This window comes from Acomys russatus, chromosome 26 (genome assembly GCF_903995435.1).
Source record: "Acomys russatus chromosome 26, mAcoRus1.1, whole genome shotgun sequence".
NCBI classification, from domain to species: Eukaryota; Metazoa; Chordata; class Mammalia; order Rodentia; family Muridae; genus Acomys; species Acomys russatus.
In genome coordinates this window covers 23,621,247-23,629,034 of record NC_067162.1, presented here as the reverse complement: position 1 = coordinate 23,629,034, position 7,788 = coordinate 23,621,247, and positions in this window count along the sequence as shown.

Here is a 7,788-nt window from a genome sequence, read left to right as displayed (position 1 = left end):
GTTTATCAAACACCAAAATTATGAGCACACATAGTGCTCCTTTATAGTCCCCAGCACTGTAAAAGTTGGCTTTCTTCTATCATCCCTCAGAAGCGATTTTTTTTTTTTTTTTACAACAAATGGCAGTTTGAATCCTGTATCAAAGACTGCACTTGTTATATCCTCTTGGCACTTAACATGGCTGCCTTTTAAACTCTAGTCTCATTAAGGGAAATAACATATTTATAGTCATTATTACTGGTGCTCATCATGGTGATAGGTGCACAGTATTGTATCATTTGGAACTAAGACTGCCTATACAATATTGTACTTCCTCCAAATTTTCATATTATGCCCTTGATGCTATGTGAAACAACTAAAAATTAAAAGTGTGAAAAAAGAAAAATTTAAGAAAGTAAACTGATCAAATCTAGACATTAAATCATTGGAACAATGAACCATCTCTCACCATTTAATACATTCATTGTGTTAAAAACCATTTTGTAAGTTGTTCACTGCCTTTTTGATCCCATCAAGTAATTAAAGATGCATTTATTTGTTATATATTATTTACTGGTTACTGAGCTGTGCGTTGAGATCAAAGAGGAAAATGACAACTGATTACACATCTGAGCATATTATAATTAATCCAACTGTGGCATTTAACTAATGTTAGGGGTGAGAGAATCAGTTTTTTTTTATATATTTATGGCTTCTTCATTATGTGGTCCCCCACACATGTGCATAGAGACAATGCCAATTAGACTGAGTACATAAAAATAAAGTTTATAATTTTTTTTTTTTAAAACTCTGTGAAGTTTGGGATGTGAGCAAATAGGGATCAGGAGGAGATGGACCAGGGAAATGTGGTTGCATATGACTGAATAGGTTGTATTCATGCATTCCGTGCACCTGATATATCGACAAGGCACATTTATTCGCTAAGTAACACTGATGTAAATTATACAAAACTGTTAAGGTTACTGTGAGTGAAATATATTTTAAAAGAACCTAAAAATATTCCATTTAACGTTTGCAACCACAGTATGCAGTTGAATCTGGAAGGAGTATACTGAATTCTTGTTTGTTATTTTTTAAGCAAAGTCTAGCACTGTATGACACATTTTGTAAGGGATCAGTGAAACTCACTTCTCTTGAATCTTACTCAGCAACTGGCCCAACAACTTGTGTGTGTGTGTGTGTGTGTGTGTGTGTGTGTGTGTGTGTGTGTGTATAACACTTTTATTTCACACACACTAATAAGGTATTCTTAATTTACTGATAAAACTCACCACAGAAGTTTTCCCTGATATCACTCTCTATTCTCGTCCAATCTGGGACTCTATACATTGGGTACAGGAAATAGTAGGAATCATTTATTTCTCAGTTTTACTTATATCATTCATCTACTTTTCATATTTCAATAATTCTCCTTTGTCTTGAGGGTAAACACAAGGCCCTTCAGCGAGGTGTATAAAATATTTATTGGTCCCTGTTTTCCAGACACAATCAATTCATTGTACAATCGGGTAGCTGGCATCCCATCTTTCCTTGTACTATCTGCTTTCCGCTGCTTACCCTAGAATATGCCGTACTGTGTGGAGCAGGGAAAGTCTCTTTTCTTCTCTTCTTACTTCATTATGCGTATACTGAAACAACATGGAATAATCTCCTTGTAGAGCAAACACTCTTTGGGCCTATGTATAATCTACATCTGCATCAGCCTCCTGATTGATGTGAGAATAACATGGACCTGCAGCCCAGCTGTAAGTAATAGCATTTTCAGTCATCTTCCAAAGCTCCCTTCTTCTACTGCTGAAGGCTCCGTTCCATTCTTTGTTTTATCTCGGGCCCCATGTATAGATGCATACTAGTTGGATAAATGCTTAGGGCTTAATATGCTTAATAAAAAGCTTTAGATCATAGAGGAGAAGATTAGTCAATATTTAACTTACACTATTATTTCTCAAAGCAAGTAATATGATTAATTAGGCATCACATTTAGCACTTTAGTGCCTATAAAACTTTTTTTTGTCTTTGAGGTTGGTGTGATGACACATGCCTTTAATCCCAGCAGTCAGAAGGCAGAGGAGAGAAGATCTGTGAGTTCAAGGCCAGCCTCACCTACATATGAAGTTCTAGGCTAGCCATGGCTGAGTAGAAAGATGTTGTCTAAAAACATACAAAGTAATAAACTTTAAGTGTTTGAATAACTACTGCCAATAAGTTTACATGAAACATTTTATTTAAACGTGGTGATACTTTTAAATGAAAACTAAACAAGAAAAGCTGCACATTTAGAAGATTTATTAAATATAGTTATCGATTATTTCACCAGAAATGATTGGTTCTAGAAAGGTTAAGATATGCTGTAATCATTGAAGAGGTTAATTTTGCTCGTTAAAGACTGTTGAACATTCAGGACTGGAGACATGACTCAACGTTAAGATCACTGGCTGCTCTTCCAGAAAAGCCTGTGTTTCATTCCCAAATGCCACATGGAAGTGCACAACCATCTGTGCCTCAAGTTCTAGGGAATCTGATGGCCTCTTTTGGCTCCACAGGCACTGGACATGTGAGATACACACATGCATGCTGGAAAAAAACGCCCATGCACATAAACAAAACTGTTGAACAGCTTAATACAACATGCATTCTTAATTACTAAAAAGAGGACCTTACACACGTAATAATGGAAGTGTAATCCTTCAAAACTTAAGTTGATTATTTAACCAAAACCAAAGTATTATTCTATATAATTCAAGGTGCTTCGGAAGACAGTAACAAAAACCTCATAAAATACTGAGTAAGTTAACATTACCAAATGCCAACTTTGTTTTCAAGCCATTGTTTGTGTCATATTGAGTATAATAAAATGTACTTTTTTGTATACATTAGTGAGATTATGAATCAACATGATAGCTACATTCTTGTTCTCATAACATTTGTTCCACCCATGATTCAATCAATATCTTTATATAATTCAAGTTTTTAGTCAAGTTTGATTAGGATTGTTTAGTAAACTTAGCCACTAGGTTAAATTTTAACAACTGGATTGTCATTTATATCTTTTGGAAGAGAGAAAAATCTACTTTTTTGTTTTTGTTTTTTTTGATAGAGTAACATTGAATATATCAACAACTCCAAAGAAGGTCTTATTTTCAGATGTAGTTGACCAATATATCATGTAAACCACAGGTAGTGGTGGTGTTTGTTTTGTATTTTTGTGTTCACACACATATTTATTTGGTAACAATTTTGTAGGGGGACTGTTTTGTTTTTTTTTTTTTCTGTTTGGGTGGTGTTTTTCTCTGTTCTCTACATTGTGAAGGGTTTTGTTTGATTAAGATTTGGAAGGACTTTGAGAAGTAAATCATATGCTCAAAATATATTTAAATTTAAAAATTATTTTAAATAGTAAAATATAATTGGGAAGAAAAAATAAAATACTAAAGTTGTAGCCGGGCATGGTGGTGCATGCCTTTAATCCCAGCACTCAGGAGACAGAGGCAGGCAGATCGCTGTGAGTTCGAGGCGAGCCTGGTCTACAAAGTGAGTCCAGGATGGCCAAGGCTACACAGAGAAACCCTGTCTCGAAAAAAAAAAAAAAAAAGTTGTGCTATTGCTGATGACTCTCTGGGATGATTTCTGTATATATAATGTTATCTAAGAATGGAAGTCTGACTGCCCATTTTAAGGTGAATTTATTGTATTGGTATTGCTGGTACTGCAGAAAATATCGAATAGCATTTGGTTTCAAATTGCATATGTAAAAGGACTGGTTAAGTCTGTCTGTCTTTAAGTGGCTTCTCATCATATAGCTAGTCAACAGCTCTGAGAAAAGAAACAAATACAATCATAAAACATTTTTTCAAAAGTCAGAACTGTTAATATAATTAATAAGAATTCAGGGAGGTGTCAATGTGTAAAAAAAGAAGTCATTATTCTATAACCAGTTTCCATCTGACTTTTAATGCCTATTTATTATGACCACTTTTCTGTATTTGTAATTTATTATTTTTACATTGCTTATCTGGATCAGACTCTAATTAGAATAGGTTACCATTTTCCCCTTTTCCTAGGTTCTTGCGATCTTAACACTAAAATTCTAACATAGCCAAACATGTTCTTACTAGAATTGTTCAATTATTTTAAAAATATAATATTTATTTTTGCTACTGAACATCAGAAGTAGTAAACATTTTTGGTTATATGGCATGAATACACAGAAGAAATGACATTTGGAAAGGAATTAATATTTTTTTTGATAGTATGTTTCCTACATCTTGAGGTTCAAGCTTTTTTATCTTTCCTCATATTGTGTGTCATTCGTAATTTATAACAGATGTGTCATTGTCTTGAAATTATTTTCAAAATTCTGACTTTTATAGTTCAAATTATGCATTTCTCAGAGAGCTTGTAAATCAATCACAGTAGTGTTTTTATTGAAGACTTAGTCATGCTTTTTATATCTAAAATCAGATAATGTAGTCATCATTCTCAGTGGTTATTTTAAAACAAATAGCATTACCATTATAACAAAAAAAAAAACCCTAGTCATTTCTCAATTTTATATATAATTTCACATGTTACTGTCTGGTTCCTTTTGAATAATTTACAAAGATTCTATTATCTGCTAATAATGGAACCTGTAATTTGCCACATTTGATAGATATCACTCAGTTTCAATTATTTTTGGGAAAAGATATCTCCATTGCCTTCTGTTCTTCAAATAATTTATGTTTTAATTGATATTTGGTTATATCTGAAAGGAAAAATGAATATTGTTTCCATAAATTACTATTTAATTCATAACAATTTGGACAAAGTTCACTCATGGAAGCTCTGTGTGTGCATGTTACATAATTTTTATTCATTCATTATATTCGTTGACCCATCATCTATATCTATAAAAATCATATTAATCCTAGGTAGTCAGTATACTGTTACGAACAAACAAATCAGCACGTACTCTAATATGGACTGCACTTACAAGGCATAAAATGTACAATTGCACGTACTAAAGTTTATCTGAAAAATAGATACACATTAACAACAAGATGAAGTCTAAGTTAAGCGAAAGTGAAAAAGCATGTGTCCCAGGTAACATGCAAGATAGGAAACTCATGAACATGCTTGCTGAGAGAAAGATCATTGAGGTCTTAATAGATTAGGAAGGTACCAGGTATCTTATCAGAGCCCGGTGTGTTCTGAGGGCATACTGAAAACGTAATGACAGAAAATTGGGACTCTAAATGAGAGACGCATGGGAGAACAGCAAAATAAAAGGATCCAGAGGGTCCTAGAAACCTACAAGTAGAACAATATGATAGGCAGATTTGGGCCCAGGGGTCCCGCTCAAACTAAGGCACCAGCCAAGGACAATACAGGAGGTAAACTTTAAACCCCTTCCCAGATCTAGCCTATGGTCAGAATATTCTCCACAGTTGAGTGGAGAGTGTGATACGACTTTCTCACGTACTCTGGTGCCTCACATTTGATCATGTCCCCTGGAGGGGGAGACCTGGTAGCACTCAGAGGAAGGACAGCAAGTAGCCAAGAAGAGATTTGATACCCTATGAGAATATATAGGGGGACGTAATCCCCCTCAGGAACAGTCATAGGGGAGGGGAATAATGGGAAAATGAGGGGGGGGGAGGAATGGGAGGATACAAGGGATGGGATAAACATTGAGATGTAACAAGAATAAATTAATAAAAAAAAAAAAAGAAAGAAAATTCAATCAAAGTATGGGCAAAGGTCAGAAAACAAAAGATTTGCAGGTATTCAATAGAGATATTTTAATTAAAATAATTTATTTATTCACTTTACATCCCAGTCTTCTTCCCTTCCCTCCTCTCCTCTCAGACTCACCATTCCTCCCCCATCCCCCTCCTGTAGTCCTCCAAAAAAGGGAAGCCTTCCAACCTACTCACCTGCACTCATCAAGTGGCATGAGGACTGAGTTAATCTTCCCCTATGGCCTGGCAAGGCAGTCATATCAGGGGGAAGTGATGAAAAACAGGCAACAGAGTCCATTTCAGAGACAGCCCTGCTCACCATACTAGTGGACCCACACGAAACCTGAGCTGTTCATCGGCTGGCTACATCTACGTAGAGGACATAGGTTCAGTCCACGCATGGACTTTGGTTGGTTTTTCAGACTGCAAAGGCCCCCTGGGCCCTGATTAGTTGGCTTTGTTGGTCTTCTTGCAGAGCTATTACCACCTCAGGTTCTTTTATCCTTCCCCCCACCCCTACATTTTGACTAGACTACCTACGCTTCACTCAATGTTTGGCAGTGATTCTCAGCATATGTTTGAGGCACTGCTGCGTGGAACCTCTCAGAGAACAACTCTGATAGTCTCCCGTCGGCAAGCATAGCAGTGTATCCTTAGTAATGTCATAGATTGGCTCTCTTCCGTTGGGTGGGTCTTGGGTTGGATCAGTCATTAGTTGGACACTCCCTCAATCTCTGATCTATCTGTTAAATCTTTTTAAAAATTTTTTATTATTAATTTATTCTTGTTACATCTCAATGGCTATCCCATCCCTTGTGTCCTCCCATTCTTCCCTCCCTCCCCTTTTCCCCTTATTCCCCTCCCCTATGACTGTTCCTGAGGGGGATTACCTCCCCCTGTATATGCTCATAGGGTATCAAGTCTCTTCTCAGTAACCTGCTGTCCTTCCTCTGAGTGCCACCAGGTCTCCCCCTCCAGGGGACATGGCCAAATGTGAGGCACCAGAGTACATGAGAGTGTCATATCCCACTCTCCACTCAAGTGTGAAGACTGTTCTGACCATTGGCTAGATCTGGGTAGAGGTTTAAAGTTTACCGCCTATCTGTTAAATCTTTATCCCTGCATGTCTTGTATGCAGAGTGAGTTTTTGATCAAAGTTTTTATGCGTGGATTGGTTTTTCTACCCTCCACTAGGAGTCTTGTTTAGTTACTTGATGAAACAATTCCCTCGGGATCCTTAGTGTTTCTTGCTTAAGCCTTGTTTGTGGCTGTTAAAATATTAATTCTTGGGGCAAGTGGTAATTGGACGTACTGTTATAGTAATTTCTACAGCATGTACACTGATTTGGAGATAATTATGTTAGGTTATAATCACAGGGTGGTTGTGTGTGATCTTTGAAGTTCCTCCTTTTGCTTTGACTGACATGACATTAACAGTTCTTCCCTATTAAAAAACAAAACAAAAACATTTATTAAGAAGTGTTAATAATATTGTATTTACATGTAAGTATTTAATACTTTGATAATGATTCCTGCATGTATATATACATATATAAAGTCACTATGTTAGAAACATAAATGTAAGAACTTAAATGAGCTTAGAAGAAGGTAAATTAAAATTATTCATATTATATATGTATCCTGGTCCTGAACTTTTAAAATCTTCTTAATAAACACTGATTTTCTTTTATTCCTCTGTTTAAAGCATTGGATTATGTACTTTTTCTGTATTCTAATATAAGGCATTGAAATTGTTTTTACTTCATCCACTGATGAGTAGCATTGTCTTATAAAAAGGAAATGCATACAACAGCGTGTACAATAGTCATTATTTCTCCACATGTAATCTATTGACTATCATATAGAGCAATGACTCTCACCCTAGACTTTTCATGAGAATCATCCATAGACATCCTGAAATTACCAAGACACTCCTAGGGTTTATAGAGTTTTCATCTCAAGGGCAGGGACCCTGACATCTACCTGCAAATTCTGTGGTTAAAGTCACTGGGAAATCAGGGTTCGAGTTGCTACTCTGTATTACTGTTGAAATGACAGTTCTCTGTTT